We start from the raw sequence: 14,729 nt of genomic DNA, 5'->3' as shown, positions 1-14,729 counted from the left end.
GTGGCCAATGAACGGAGGTTGAACCTAATAATGTATACTGGAGATATGATGTCTGAAATATTAAATACGAAGTAGAGTGCATCCAGGGGGAAAAGCGTAAGACAATCTTCAATATCTCTGATCATGCACGATGTCATGCCATTAGCTGTATAACTGATAGAGGTACGAAATCATGTTGTGTCTGAACTGTTTATAAAGGTACAGGAACACAAAGTAGTTTCGACGCTTCCAATCTGTAATAAAAAAAAGAGTTGATGCGAAAACAGCCCGTGAAATCACAAGCCCTATTAAAACTGGAGACTGGAAGAAGAACTGTAGATAATTGATTGCATGTTACACAAAATGTTCTTTTATTTACTGCAGGGAAGTTTCTTTGCGCGCGGACAAATACAATGACACCAGGTCGTGACAGATTTTGTGGACGGATGCAACTGAAGAAGGCAGGAACTTAACAAGGATTACCAAAAACAGTAGCTTTAAATAAACCGGCAAAAGTAAATACAGAGGACAGTATTTGCAACAATGGTTCAAATGGCTCTGGGCACTATGGCACTCAACATCTGAGGTAATCAGTCCCCTAGAACTTATAACTACTTAAACCTAACCAACCTAAGAACATCACTGCACTGCTTGGCTATTGCCGAGGCAGGATTCGAACCTGCGACCGTAGTGGTCGCGCGGTTCCAGACTGAAGCGCCTAGAACCGCTCGGCCACACAGGCCGGTATTTGTACCAATGTTTTGGAATCTGATAACTAGAAGTAGGTTGCCGAGCATGTGTATACGATGTCATTTTAAACTGCGCCCTCGTATTTGAAGAGGAACCTGTAAAAGTCCATGTATACAAATGCTGGCTAAATGTCAAACCGCGCCAACCGCTCAGTCTGCCAACTTACCCTGTTCTTTGCTCCAAGAAAGCAACAGTTACCAAAGACATACGCAAGATTTATGCTGTGAGGAAGGGAGTCAGTTCATCTATCATCAAACATGTCCGCGAAGACTATTTTACAAGGGGTGGGGGAGCCAGCTGCTCTCCCATTTGACAATGGTTGTCAATTTACAAGCACGCTTTGGAAAATATATTTGGAAGAAAATAACATCTGACAGATACTGATGCCAAAATTCCATCTAGATGCCAAGCCAGCAGTAACTGTTTTCAGAGAGCTAAGTCGTTTATCATCTATATCAGTAACCGGAGAAATTAATTTGTGGTAGAAGCGCAAAAAACGAACCGTCAAACCTGATTCACAAACACAACCAAGGATAAATATCGGGAGAAGATTCAAAAATGGTTCAAATGGCTCCGAGCACTATGGGACTCAACATATTAGGTCATAAGTCCCCTAGAACTTAGAACTACTTAAACCTAACTAACTTAAGGACATCACACACATCCATGCCCGAGGCAGGATTCGAACCTGCGACCGTAGCAGCCCAGCGGTTACGGACTGCAGCGCCAGAACCGCACGGCCACCGCGGCCGGCGGAGAAGGTTCAACAAGCTTTAATTACACTCACAGAGAAGGCAGCACAATGAAAGAAATATTTTGATAGTCACATCAAAAAAGACCGCGAGTACCATATCGGAGGAAAAGAGTTCTTAAATCTTTGTTATAAGCGAAGAAAATGAGGAAATGGGAGCCATTGTACCGTCGACACTTAATAACAGCCAGAATTATTCATGATAATGCTTATCGTTCTTGTTTTCCGAATTGCTGACGGATAAAATGTCTTTATAGCTATTAGGATCTTACGCTGTTTCAAGACTGATTTTAGCAAGCATCCAAATAATCCTTTATGTAGCATAAACTGTAATATAAGTGAAGTCTGGTTTTTCAAATAGAAATTAGCAAGGATTAAATTCTGTAACCATAAGCGGTGAGTACTATGATCGTGAAATACATTTTTCATGTGATAGATATCTTATGTGTGGCCATCACTTTGCTTTTCGTGTGAACATTCACTTGTGAAGTGTGAGGTACTGGATTTACTGTTATTTAAAGGTTGCAATATAGAATTAACATTATGACTTGGGAAGCGTTAAAGGTACTAGGCGTGCAGTGAGAAGACCAGATAATATTCTAGGTATGTGTAGTTCGTTAGATTTCTCCACAGGGACACTCTTCTCACCAAGCATTAATTCATTAGCAATTTGCATAAAGGAAATGTGAATTAAATGTGTTATTATTGTTTGCTATCGTCATAGTTCCTAATGGACATGAAAGGTTAAAGCTTTTCAAAGCGACGGCTATGCCCTAACCTCGAAGTGTATGCTGGTAATGTCTATCGCGAGCTGTCATGCAAAGTTATCGTGGTGGAAAAGCTGATTTATCCAGTCAATGACACAACGACATGTCTTCGTTTCGATCGGAGGAGAAACATTAAGTACTTAACGTAACAACAATTTTTCTATTGTATGTGGAATACTTGGACAAATTCTGGTGATGCGGCAGATAGTTTCACTTTTAGTGAATGCGGCGGATAGTTTAACTATTTAACACAAAATCATGAAGGATTCATCACTTAAATTCGTGTTTAGGTCAGCCCAAACTCACGTTTCTTAAAACCTTGCAACTTTGCCAACTAGCCACGGGTGTAGAGTTAGTTGGCTTACCACTAGGGGCGAGCTGGCATCGTCTGGTATAATTAGGGATCATTAGACAGGGCAAAGCAATTTTCGAGGAAAAGTATTTTATTTTATTAACATTTGATGTAACTTCCGTTTCAAGAAATAAATTCTTCAAAAACTAATTCGTCATGAAGAAATAACATTTGAATAAAAATAATTGGTGATACAAAAACAAAGAACATATTTCAGCTGTTTATTACAAACTATGAAAAATAGAACACATTGCGCATGTCACTGGATAGAGGAACGTTCAAAGTTTAATGTTCGCACAGACACTATACTATACACTCAACATGAGCACCATGCCTTGCTCGAGAATCATCGAAACGGTGTCCATTTCATTCCACACACGAATCAACAGGTCCTTGTTTATTGAATCAATTACGTTTCTCAGTACTAGAAAAGTAGCGGCCATAGGTGGGGCGAAGACTCTGTCTTTGATGTACCCCCACAGAAAAAAATCGTAAGGTGTGAGGTCTGGTGACCTGAGAGAGCAAAAGCCATGAGCAAGATCTTGTTGTCCACCTCTTCCAATCCGATGTTGTAGGACGGTGTTGTTAAGATTGTTCCGCACCTCAAGGTTAATGTGAGACAGGGCGTCGTCATGCATAAAAATAAAGTCATTGGAATCTTCGTGAAGTTGAGGATACGACCAGTTTTGGAGTATGTCCAGGTATAACATTCCTGTCACCGTTTCCTCCGCAGAAAAGAAAGGTCCATAAACTTTGTGAAAGGGAACGGCACAAAACACATTCAGTTTCGCTGAGTCTCTTTCATGTTCGACGACGACGCCAGGATTTTGCGACCTCAACAGGATTTTGCGATCTCAAATTCTAGTTTTTTCTTCTGTGTAGCTTTTGTTTTCTGTACTATGAGCTCAGTGTACTTTCTGGGTTTTTCAATTACGGAATCATATTCCAGTCTATGAAGCAACTTTCCCAACTGTAATTCTGCATTATAAAGCTGTGTGTTGGACATTTGTTTTTTAATATGAAGTTCTTTCGGTTAGTTTTTCACCCAGAGTTTTCCAATGTTTTCTTTGCAGTTGTCGCGTTTGCCTTGACGGTAATCTTGACATAATTTGCAATGACGTTATTTTTGAGGCAATTTCTATTGAAGTGAACATGCTGTGTCGTCATTGCGGGCTTTTCTGCTTTGTTTTTGTACTCGAAAATGGCCTTGATTGCCTGACTGGGCAGATCAACTTTAAATGCGAAGATTTTAGGTTAGGCTTTAGCGTGACAGTTATTGACATTTAATGAAATAACAAGTTTACGCTACCAGTCACTGTTTACCTCCACGACGCGTTTCAAAGGTTTAAACCTCCGTTATCAGGTGGATTTACATTTGTTAGTATGAAATTTGTATGTATGTGTGTGTGTGTGTGTGTGTGTGTGTGTGTGTGTGTGTGTGTGTGTGTGTGTGTGTGTTGTGCTACGATTTTTTGTAGGAACTTGTGGCACTGTCTAGTGGAGAAACAAAACACTATTTCAGAACATGGTTTTGGGTTTCTTTTGACAAAAAAATTGAACATATATCTAACGGTAAACATAAAATAAGCGAAATAGAGTACCTCCAGTGGCCACAGGTTCCTTTCACTGTCGTAACATATCACATGTATACTGTCATATTTTGTAAACAAATATGGCGTCTAGAAACTATTGGGTGCAGGGATCGTATAAGAGAAGAGAAAACATTATCACAAAGTACAAAGAATATACATAGTAACAACATTATTACAGAATATTTTTTTTAAAAAAGGATTTGGGGTGTTTTGAGGTTTCGAATACATGCGTTAGAATAAATACTTAAGGTGATATAAAAATCCGATTTTGACAAGTTAAAATAGTTTCAACTTCATACTCGTTTATATAATCAGGTGAAATCACTTTGACTTATTTGCTGCATGTGAGATTTTCGATACATGTGAGCTGAGGAAGAGGCTCGCACAACTAGCCAACGACCGACTAGGAAGATTCTTTTGGTTAAAAAACAAGTGCTCTCAGTGTTTTCCGTGATTCCGTGATATCGGGGCAGTCAAAGAAAGGTGTAGTGAAATGGGGAATATTCACCAGTGTGTTAGACAAAGCCAATGCGGATGTCGACTCTACACTGCTTGGCTATTGCCAAGTCCATACGAATGAGTACTTTCATTGCAAATGGGAGACGGTTGCGATTGGAAAATACGTGGTTTGTAAAAAAGAGACGTATTTTTCTCTAGAAACGATGCAAAACCGGCCGAGCCGCGTGGACTTTCACGACCCTTTTGCCCTTTGTCTCGAGGTGCATTCCCGCCTGCCATAAAAGCGTTTATCTGCGGAGCGGTTCTTGGACTTGTCAGGGTTGTAGTGTGAAATTATAATGTTGCGAGCAGTAAAGCAAAAGACGCTTTCTACCGGCTAGGCGTCACATTAATTTTAGTGCTACACATACAATTGTTAAAATTATTGCGCATTTGTGACTAGCACGTGCACATTGCACCTGTTGTACATAATTTTTTTTCAACCTTACGCGTTGTACCCACATTACAAGATTTTTGTGCTTTAGTGATTCCAAATGTCAGTAAAGCAGAAAATTTACTGGATTACGGCTGTACAGTAAACGGTTAATAATTCTGCAAGATTTATTGAAAATACATTGGGGGAATATGGGAAATGACTAATATCTCAGCGAGAAAACTAAAATAGCACCAGTCTTTGAAATTTAAAAAAATAAATTATTTATTGTGTCTGGCTGCTGTTATTTTTAGAAGATCGTAATAAGTTACGTATCCTTCACTGTTCGCAAAGTCAGTCGAACATACACATTCGTTGATGACAGAAAGTTCGTCATTCCCACAGTTAATATTGTCACCACAAGTAGTTTTGTCATTTCTCAACAATGTACGAGAGCATGCTGAAAAGTAACACCTCTGAATTATTTTTATGTGAATACTCTTAAAGCTGTATAAATAAAATAAACTTTATTAACAGTCTGCATCTTCAGTCTTCATGTACACATATTTATTTCTCAACATAGCCACCCTAGCAACGGAGACATTTCTCCCAACGGGAGACCAATTTATTGAAACCGCCACCACAGAAAATTTGACTTTGTTGTCGGAGCCCCAGTCTCATCTCCGCTTGCACTGCTTCAACGCTATCAAAGTGTTGAAGTCCTCGAAGGCGTTCTTTAAGTTTTAGAAAAATATGAAAATTGGATGGGGCCAAGTCAGGGCCCTGTGGAGGGTGATCGATGACAGGGTATCAAAGGCGAAGGATTGCTGCATATGTCCCAGCGATGGTCTGGCACTGTCAGTCTGAGGGAGAGGACGCTCCATGTGTGCACGAACTCTTGCAGCACTTTGCAGAGTTTATGGTGCTGTCTTTAGGCATGAATTCCAAATGCACCACACCTTCAACATCCCAGAACATGACTTTGGCTTCTGATGGCATGGTCTTGAACTTTTTGTTGGTCGTCCGCTCGGTTTAGGTTAGCACCACCGTTTCCAACATTACGAGCACGAACACGCCAATGTCGGACATTAATGATGTCGACTCTAACACCACCGTACACGGCTTTCGTTCTCCCATGGATTTCTGCAGTTAGAAACACGATTACAGCACGCTGTTTCTCACGCACCGACATAGTTATGTTACACACTGCCACGTTATACGCTACAATTCGTAGTTCTCTAGCGTCAGAAAGTTGAAACTTGGGGTCAGAGAAATGGGGAAGTCGACTAAGCAATACGCAGGCCACATAAGCCCTCAACAGATAATGAGAGCCGCACCTGAAAACATACGAGCGCTAGTAAAAACAAACCACAGCGCTATAAAATACCTCCATATTGTGAGAATTTGCTTCACTGGTGGCACATAATGGAATACCTCTAACAATATTTTCAATATTGCCAACTGTATGCAAACACACCTTTCTTAGGACTTGAGTGAGAGCAATGACTACATTTTTTAATTTTGCGAAGCATATACTTTTTATTGCTGTTACTTGTCACCACAGTCCATATAAGTGATTTAAAATGTGAACTGATTCTATCTTCACATTTAGATGGCGCCACACACACACACACACACACACACACACACACACACACACACACACACACACACACACACACACACACACTATATATGGCTACAGTTATCTGTTCTGTGAATTATGTATTATACTATTGACTCTGTGATCTAGAAAGTATGGATACGTATTACCTCGAAATTTGGCAGCACTAAATTCACTTTTCTGATTTTGTGTGCTTCAGTGATTCTGAACGTCAATATGGTAGCATTTCTTGCCTAGCGCCGTTATTTCCTGACACTTCAGCATAACAAAACGTATTGTGAAATTTTCTCGGGTTATTGGCCATGTCATGTCACAACGTTTCTACGAGTCTCCTACTAGCCATCTTCAGGTGAACTGTTGCTTTTGCAGCATCTTTAAGCAGCACTTTTATTTACCTGGCCGTTCCCATCATGTGTCTCTCCCAGCAGCTGTTGCAACTTTCTGGCGACATTGCACCATTAACAAACAGTTTGAGCAATTTGCAAGTTTTATGGAAAAAGACTACGAAGCAAGAAAGCAAGTAGAAAGAGATAAAAAATCAGAAATATCGCGGACGTGCTGCAACAACGTATAAGAACAACAGAAAAACGCTTTGCAAGGCATTATTCATGATTTCAGTGCAATAACTAAAGTGCAAAGCTTAACCGTGTATTTGTGACGCGTAGTAAATGAGCAGAATAATAGAAAAAGAGATGGATGGTGTGTACATTTGTATTATGATTTGACAGTGCGCGTTCCACATCTGCCTTAATATAAAATATTGGAAGTTACTGAGAAGAATCCAGTGCAAATCGTTTGCTAGTTTTAACATTCCATTTTCTGTCATGAGTGCATACTGGGCACAGACTATGAACCAAGCCAACGAAGACAAAGGGCATTATTTCCGACTCCATTCAGTTGTCAGGGATACAGTTGCGACAATCGGGTTTTAAATTCTCGTCTAGCTGTCTAGGTTTGGGTTCGTTATTAACATAATTATGGCAACGACGAATGTCTGTCGACCCTAGGTTGTGCTTTGTTTCCCCTCGCCGTTTAAGACAAACAGGTACTTGAACCCAGTCTTCCTCAATACGAGTACAGTAGATTACCACGCCGCCCCCCCCCCCCCTCTCCCCACACACTTAGTTCGGTTTTGAGCTGTAACGGTAAATATTACTAGAGGGTCCACAGAGGAGGGGCAGACTGTTCAGTGGTACTTCACACATTTTGTCGTAGAACTATCTGTTCGCGGATAACACGATTAAAATTGGAGCAGTGAGGTTTGGAAAGGTTTTGTATAAACGAAACTCACAACCTTATTAGCCTGATCTTGTCAGGCCCAGCTAAAGATGGGGTGTGCACCAAGTCATCAGGTCCAAGTATTTGCCGATCTACTCTGGCAAATTGCTAAGACTTTTTAGATGAAGAAGACTGCCCGCAAAAACTAGGTACACTGCAAGGGCTGAATAAACCACCTATAGTACATTAACATTGCTGTTCTTGGTGCTAGAAGCTGCTTTAACTTCGGGGAGTGACGAGATGTTACGTAAGAAGATGCGTATCGACTGCAAATGAGGAGGAGCGTCAGTAGTAGAAGATTGCTTTTTCCGGAAGTGAATTATTCAGACCCGTGTAAAATCAACACTTATTGGCCATCCTTTTGTCGAATATTCTTTCAAGCGCAACGAGTGACTGTGTTACTTGCCCATGTATGTTATTTACTCCTACGATCTTCCACGGAAACATTTGTCTGTATAACTTTCCTGATTGTATCGCGCTCCTGTAAATTTGGTACTCCCATATCCTGAAGTTCTTTTTCTCTTTTGTTTTTAGTAATTGAGTCTAGTAGTTTGAATTTTAAAGAATGTGTTTCGTTACCTAGATTGCTTTGGTTCTTTCTGCCTGACACAGAGTTGCAGTCTTCGCATGCTCCTTGGAACCGTAATTTAAGGGGCTTGACTGTACGTACCTACACTGTTTTTTGGGCGATGTTTCGTATTCTATTCTTGGCCTTACGATTTTTGCTCATAATTTTATGTGATTTATAATTATAACTGTTCTTTTATTGCATTGTCTTTGAGAGTAAGCATTTCCTACGTGTATAATGCTGAGGTTGTCGAGATTTTTTACTTACTCTCCACTTTTGTCTCCGATGCTAGTAAAATTTTGTTACCGCCACCATAGTAATGGTGGTTAATAAAGTAGGACAGTAGCTTTATGCTTTGCCGGCAGGAGTGGCAGTGCGGTCCTGGGCGCTACAGTCTAGAGACGAGCGACCGCTACGGTCGCAGGTTCGAATCCTGCCTCGGTCATGGATGTGTATGATGTCCTTAGGTTAGTTATGTTTAATTAGTTCTAAGTTCCAGGCGACTGATGACGTCAGCAGTTAAGTTGCATAGTGCTCAGAGCCATTTCAACCATTCAGCTTTATGCTTTGAAATTTATAAAGCAGAGTTATAGAAAGTTAAAGCATTTAATAATAATTACATACCAAATACTTTGTTAAAATTTTAGGAAAACCTAATGAAATGTTTTTAAAACTCCTGTCACCCACCGCCGACCATTATATCTGGAACCCACACTAGTGGGTGGTAGAGACCATGTTTTTACGTTACTGGTTTGATGATTGTTGTAAAATACAGGGTTTTACAGTTCAGTTAAGACATTTTTGTTATAAATGTTTTTTGTTTACTGAACTGTGGTTTCTCTTTCCAAAAAAGGTGGGAGCTATGGCCTTCTTTTGTTTACAGTTCTTATATTTAGCTTTTTTACACGTATATACAGGGTGTAAATGATAACTGTTTACAACTTACCACAGTGATGTAAAGGATGTTTAGACGAACAATATGATACAGATCAATAAATTGCGACCTATCAAGCCCGCATCTCGTGGTCGTGCGGTAGCGTTCTCGCTTCCCACGCCCGGGTTCCCGGGTTCGATTCCCGGCGGGGTCAGGGATTTTCCCTGCCTCGTGATGGCTGGGTGTTGTGTGCTGTCCTTAGGTTAGTTAGGTTTAAGTAGTTCTAAGTTCTAGGGGACTGATGACCATAGATGTTAAGTCCCATAGTGCTCAGAGCCATTTTTTTGCGACCTATCAAGTCGGGAAACACTCTCAAATTAGCCTATAAAAACCACCTAAGCCTTAGCACATGCGCGTCGCGCGAGATTGTCAATAGTTTCTCGTTGTCTTTGTGCGGAGTATTAGTCCTAGAGAAAAAATGAATTTTAAGTCTTTTTACAGGAAATGTAAGGTATCATTAAATGTCATTTTCTTTCAAGCACAGATGGAAAATCTAGTTAATGTAGTTAAATTCTGTATTGACTGCATTTTCGATAGAGGTCGCGATTTTGGAGTTATTCAAGAAAATCGTACAAAAGTGATCCCCAAACACACCCCACCCGTATAGTATTTCTTCATCGGTAAGGATGTTAACAGTTACCGTGTTATTCGTGGAACTCGCTCCTTCCACTGTACAAAAATTGCCGATTGCACGAATTATTTCCCCATATTCAACCTTTTCTGTCTTTACTGACTGGGCTATTACCGCCGCCGGCTTAGTCGTACACTTTCAAATTGGAAAACGGGCGTTTGTGTAAATTTTTCCTCAAAATTTTATCAGTTTTAACTGCATAAATTTTTTACAATTAAACCGCCTGTTCGTCTATCCTACTCACTAAGGAACTGCTCTGCCTGTGAGCGTTAAGTTTAGATTGAATTGTTAACTCAATTACTTTGTGCATAACGTTCGAAAGTCTTTTTCTTTCATTACCTTCATGGGACAGTTTAAATTAATAATGTTAGTAAAGTGTAATCGCAATTTTTTTTTACAGTTGTTGGAGGAAGTGTGGTTAACCACACACTAAAAATCCTGAACGATGGGAAGGGGGGGGGGGGGGGGGGATGGGGGGAAGGGATTCGGGGAAGAGGCGGGTAAGGAGTTACCGTTTACACTAGGCGTGGACAGCCTTTGGTGACCAATGGGTCTACTTCGCACTGTTTTTATTTCCTCATCTTTTGAGGGTGATGTTATTAGGGTTTTTGTCCTTTGGATATTTACTCGCAATGTATGGTTTGCGAATGATTTTTGTGTTGTAGCTTTACTTTTGGGTTTGTCGTTGCTGTTTGTGCGTGTTTTTTGTTAAGTGTTTCCTTAGCTACCATACCGTGGTTGGTGGGGTGAGTGGATGATTATGGATTGATGGTCTGTTTATATTATGAGGTGATGTCTGATTTTTATATTTTTTATTATAGATATATTTAATCTGTAATTTGCTAATGTTAGGAAGACTTCCTGGTGCTTTTTTTCTCCTTTACTTTGATGGTTTGGCCAAGCTTGGTTATTTGTTACCTATTAGTCAAGAAAGATCGCCTTGGGTCTTTTATGACACTCTCTGACCGGGTCGTAATGTCCTAGTGACATTAGTTCATTGTTTGATTTAGCTGTGGTTTCATAGAAGGATTTTGCAAGGCCTTCGAAACGTTGCTTTAGGAGGGGGACTTCAGAGGCTTCATGCAGGTCTAATGTAGGGAATCGGTTGGGAAGGTGTAGCGCACGTTTGAGTGCCCTGTTCTGCACTGCCTGGAGTTTCTTTGCGCGTGGCGGCGGCGTAGCCCCATACAGGACAGGCGTATTCCATTATTTACGGTACAGTAAACTCTTACGCCTGTACTTGAGGCTAGAGAAATTTTTGCGTTCAGAACCGGGCATAGGGTGCTCATCCTTCCGTAGGCGCTGCGGCTTAGGTCCTCAATGTACGGTTTCCAAGTCAGCCTCTTATCCAGGGTTATCCCCAGGTAATTGGCTGTCTGCCGCCGCGGTAGTTCCCGTCCGCCGAACCTGAGATGGAGGAGCCTCGTTTCCCGAGACGGCGTGTAATGAGCATTGCCTGTGTTTTGTCGTGGTTTATAGTATTTCTGTTGAGTTCAGGACTACTTGCAGTCGTCGAGTGACCAGATCCCGGTGTGCGTTTAGAGTACAGAACGCGGTATCGTCCGCATACTGTGCCGTCTCTACCAGGGGGGCGGTGAGGGTGTCAGCCGTATATAGGCTGTAGCAGGTGGGCACGTATGCACGTCCTTGTGGAAAGGGAGGTGTCAATTTTAACGGAGAAAGTTCTACCGGTAAGATAACTTCGTAGAAGTTTGACTATCCATCCGGGGAAGCCTTGAGTGTATAGTTTGTAAAGTAACCCATCATGTCATACTATGCCGAAGGCTTTGGCTACATCAAGTAGCAATACGCCACCGTAGCTTCTGCGGTTGAAGGCCTCTGTAGTGGCCTCAACTACCCTCATGATATGTTGTGGGGCTGAATGTTTTTGTCTGAATCCGAATTGGAAATCAGGGAATATTTGCTCCCTGGCAATGTGTTGCTCGACTGGTATGAATAGGAGGCGCTCGTAGATCTTGCTGAGGGTTGGCAGAAGACTAGTCAGTCTGTAGTGCTGTGGGAATAATGGGTCCTCTCCAGGATTGCTATCGCGACCTCTTCCGCGTGTTTCCAGCTCGTTGGATTACCAGAGGCGAGAGTTTCTTAATCATTTGATTTGTGAGCCGGTCGTGGCGTGGTGCCTTTTTCGTGGGGAAAGACGTTATTATTTTTGCCACTTCTTCTGGGGCGCAAAGTGGTGATTCGTCGTTTTCGTCTTCCTCCGCTGCGAGGAAAACAGACATCGACAACATTAGTGTGATGACCTCAGATGATTAAGTGATTTCATTTGTAATTAACATCCTGTTCCCTCTTTTAATTTGTTCTAATTTTGAAATTTTAGCAAACTGTTCCTTATCTGATATTTCAGACTTGAGGATCCCCTCCCTTTCGCGTGTAATAGAATATTTTTTCTATTGCACTTTACACCAGATGATGGAAGTCTAACTGTTCCGAAACCGGCCATGGATTAAGCACCTGTTCTGCGGTTTTCTCCATTTTTCAAAATAACTCTTACTCCCTTGTATCTCGAGCAGCGCAACGCAAAGAGGGGCTTGGAGTAATTTCCGATCTCAATTAAATGCGCTGTTTCTCTTATCACTGATCTCACAAAATATTTAATTTTATGATGTACCAGACAATAAAACTTATTTAAGAAAAGAAAAAACCTGTCGCCCAGCGTGTGGCTCGAACCCACGACCCTCAGAATAAGAGTCTCATGCTCTACCGACTGAGCTAGCCGGGCCGCGCGGGTACCTGGCTCCTTTAATGTAGTAAAACATTACACTGTAGTAGTCCATTCTTTCTTTGCTGTTTGTGGAGAGATGTCAACATTTGATGTGGGAATTACTCTACATATCAGCAAGACGAAACGATTTTTACTGAAGGTCGACCACGAAAGTCACTCGTCTTTGGTCGAAGCAAAGGAAATGCATTCCAGCACTTACCAGTAAATAAAGCACACTGCGAGACTACTGCTTCTATAGACCCTAAGATTAAAGCATCTTTGTCCACAGTTGCTGTTATATACTACAATGTGATGATATGCTCTTACAGCTAATTAATTTGTTTTGGTACTGCGGCTAGCGCTTTGTGCAGACGTCTGCAATCCTGTCCTCCTTGAAAAGAAAGAAACACCTTGAATCGAAGTGTTATCATCTTCAACTTTTGTAGTCCTGTCTTCCCCAGTTGCGTGTAATATTACGGTATATTGATAATTTTTACTTTTTGAACAGTCTGACTAAAACTGAATGAAACACAATTTTTGTGCCATACGCGTTTCGCATTTATTCTCTGCAAGGCATATTCAGTGGCAGGTTGCGTGGACGATTTTGAACATATTATGTTTCTGTTCCATTTTTGGTGCCGTTCCTCTCCTTATAATTGCCACATTTCACAGCACTAGGAACTGAACACTTTCTTTTGATGCAGTGTTTTGGTTTGTGTTAAACTAGTGCTGTGAAATTTGGCAATTATAAGAAGAGGAACGGCACCAAAAATGGAACAGAAACATAATATGTACAAAATCGTCTACGTAACCTGCCACTGAACATGCATTACAGAGAATAAAGGCGGAACGCATATGGCACGAAAATTGTGTTTCAGTCAGTTGTAGTCCGACGGTCCAAAAAAATATACTGTCAAAGTGCTATGTTTCAGCCAAAAATTTTAAAGTAAGAAAGTGTGACAACAGCACATACTTGAGACAGGAGTTTCTGCCTTACATATTTGTGTGACTTTTTTTTTCTACGATTGTTAACCACAGATTCTACACCACTACACGTAGTAAATAAATGTGCTGATAGGTCCATTAAGTAAGGCACAAATGAAAGTACTGCTATATTGATTAGTTGAACAATTGAGTAATTACGCAGTATGCTTCGGCCTAATACTAAACCAGCTGAAATAATCAGTTTATCACTGAAGGAGCAAAAGCTAAACATAATGGCCCGTGGGGGAATCGAACCCACGACTTTCGCGTTATTAGCACGACACTGTAACCAACTCTTTTTTTTTTAATCTCATTTTGTTCGTTTTCGTTCGTTGTATATGCTCGGGGCATACGTCGCAAGACACCCGTTTCAGTTCGTCGTTGATCCATTAACTCAGTTTTTTTTTATTACAGAGGGCAGCTAACCCTTTGACCGAACACGCTGAGTTACCGTGCCGGCACCAACTGAGCTAACGGGCCGTAGACACATAGAGTCAAATTGTAGATCATAACAAAGACGTAGTTAGTAATACTTACGGTGTCAAGATGCAGTTGTTTAAAAAGGAGGTCAAACAGGTTCAAAAAGGAGGACAAAGGAAGAAGAAAGGAGGACATATCAATGCGATGCTCAAGATCTTGGCCACTTGTGCAAGAAATTTAACATTTCAGTGACAAAGCAACATGCATTTCGTTTTATAGCGTTCAGGCAGCCAATAAGATAGCGTGTTTCTGCCGGGAATTAAAACTAGTTGTCAATTGTTACTGATGATCAGATGGTGGTTAACTGAGCAATATAAAAAAATTAAAAACATTGATTGTGGTGACAGTGTGGCGTCTATTGTTTTGTTATGCCAACAACACGGAATTGCTTACAAAGTGAAAAACGTAAGACCATTCACCTCCATTCGACGCACCGCTACCAA

The 14,729-nt window shown here is 41.0% G+C and overlaps 1 non-coding gene across 1 annotated transcript; it reads right to left on the bottom strand.

Annotated features, from left to right (window-relative positions):
• Nucleotides 1-12,767: 12,767 nt before the first annotated feature.
• On the bottom strand, nt 12,768-12,840 carry Trnak-cuu (transfer RNA lysine (anticodon CUU)). The gene has a single exon. It is a non-coding gene; the product is annotated as a tRNA-Lys (tRNA).
• Between the last annotated feature and the right edge of the window lie 1,889 nt (nt 12,841-14,729).

Source organism: Schistocerca serialis, chromosome 3 (assembly GCF_023864345.2).
Source record: "Schistocerca serialis cubense isolate TAMUIC-IGC-003099 chromosome 3, iqSchSeri2.2, whole genome shotgun sequence".
Lineage (NCBI taxonomy): Eukaryota > Metazoa > Arthropoda > Insecta > Orthoptera > Acrididae > Schistocerca > Schistocerca serialis.
The sequence above is the reverse complement of the archived record's forward strand: the minus strand, read 5'-3'. Positions and strand labels throughout refer to the sequence as shown.